We start from the raw sequence: 1,781 nt of genomic DNA, 5'->3' as shown, positions 1-1,781 counted from the left end.
TGTTTTAGCATTTCTTACGTCTCTGATTAAACGTATTCTTTGACTAAAGTTTCCCACAGGCAAAAGGCAGACAAAAGCCATGGTGGTTGGGGGTGGGGGGGGGTTGCGGGGGGCAAGTCCTGCTCCCTTTCACATTTCTCCTTAGATAAATTATAGCTGATTTTCCTCTAAAGAAAATAACAAGAAAATACTGAGTATCTGCTATACCTCAGGCATTGTTCCAGGTGCTGGGATATACCTGTAAACAAACTGAAAAAAATGTTCCTGACCTTGTGAAGGTTAATTCTAGGTTATACATTGGATATATAAATAAAATCCCAATGCGCTAAATTGCACCTCTGCAATCAAGGTCTCCCCCTGCTGTAGAAAATGGCTCGGGGTGCCACACCTTCTCACCCTTTCCTATTAGCCATCTTGCTGTTTTGATGGTAAATATTCTCAAGATGTGGAGATAGGCCAGCCCACCTGGTTGGGAAGTGATGCATTGGTATTTGGTATTTCCTATAGGCCAAGATGGGCTCCCCTGGTAGCTCAAATGGTAAAGAACCTGTCTGTAACTCGGGAGGCCCAGGTTCAATCCCTGGGTCAAAAAGATCCCCTGGAAAAGAGAACGGCAAGCCACTTCAGTATTCTTGCCTGAAGAATCCCAAGGACGGAGGAGCCTGGTGGGCTACCATTCATGGGCTTGCAAAGAGTCGGACACGACTGAAGCAACTAACACTTTCATAGGCCAAGATGTGCTAACTGAACTGAAAATGGGCCTTGAAAGAAAACCCCTCTGGGCCGTGTTTCATTTCCACATAAAGCAGGATTCATTCAGTTACAGGCTTTGAATGGGATCCTTGGGGACAAGTTTGGTTTGGGCAGATGGTGTGGGGGGTGGGAGGGGGTGAGTAGTGAGGCTGCTACGGAACCTGTGATCGTGTCAGTCTGCAGAGGCTGGGCCCCAGACTGAGTTATTAAAGCTAGCTTCCCTGGTGGCTCAGAGGGTAAAGTGTCTGCCTGCAAAGCAGGAGACCCAGGTTCGATCCCTGGGTCGGGAAGATCCCCTGGAGAAGGAAATGGCAACCCACTCCAGTACTCTTGCCTGGAAAATCCCATGGACGGAGAAGCCTGGTGGGCTACAATCCATCGGGTCTCAAAGAGTCGGACATGACTGAGCAACTTCACTTAACTTTTTACAGAGCTGTCTGGGCAGACTTGAAGGGCTACAGGAGAATAGGCCTTCTGCTAGGCTGGAAGTTTAAACCCAGCTACTCCACGCATCCTAGGGGCTGTCAGCTTTTTGTGAGTAGCTGCTGCTGCTGCTAAGTCACTTCAGTCGTGTCCGACTCTGTGCGACCCCATAGACGGCAGCTCACCAGGCTCCCCTGTCACTGGGATTCTCCAGGCAAGAACACTGGAGTGGGTTGCCATTTCCTTCTCCAATACATGAAAGTGAAAAGTGAAAGTGAAGTCACTCAGTCATGTCCGACCCTCAGCAACTCCATGGACTGCAGCCTTCCAGGCTCCTCCATCCATGGGATTTTTCCAGGCAAGAGTACTGGAGTGGGGTGCCATTGCCTTCTCCGGTGAGTAGCTAGGCTCTTTGTTTTCTCTTTGGAGTAGCTACATCCAGATCTGTCTTGGGCTGAGAAGATAACAAGTTGACCTAAGAAGATATAAAGTGGTTGTGAAAACCTCTTTCTTTCTTCTGGTTCTTCCCAGAAATCTACACAATCATGTGCTATTCTAAGGGCAAGGTTCCAAGGTGTCACATGAATTTACATTTTGTTCTGGAG

The 1,781-nt window shown here is 48.3% G+C and overlaps 1 non-coding gene across 1 annotated transcript; it reads left to right on the top strand.

The window, feature by feature from the left end:
• Positions 1-971: 971 nt before the first annotated feature.
• Positions 972-1,043, top strand: TRNAC-GCA. The gene has a single exon. It is a non-coding gene; the product is annotated as a tRNA-Cys (tRNA).
• The last annotated feature ends 738 nt before the right edge of the window (positions 1,044-1,781 follow it).

The sequence above is a fragment of the Bos indicus x Bos taurus genome, chromosome 20, assembly GCF_003369695.1.
Source record: "Bos indicus x Bos taurus breed Angus x Brahman F1 hybrid chromosome 20, Bos_hybrid_MaternalHap_v2.0, whole genome shotgun sequence".
NCBI lineage: Eukaryota > Metazoa > Chordata > Mammalia > Artiodactyla > Bovidae > Bos > Bos indicus x Bos taurus.
The sequence above is the reverse complement of the archived record's forward strand: the minus strand, read 5'-3'. Positions and strand labels throughout refer to the sequence as shown.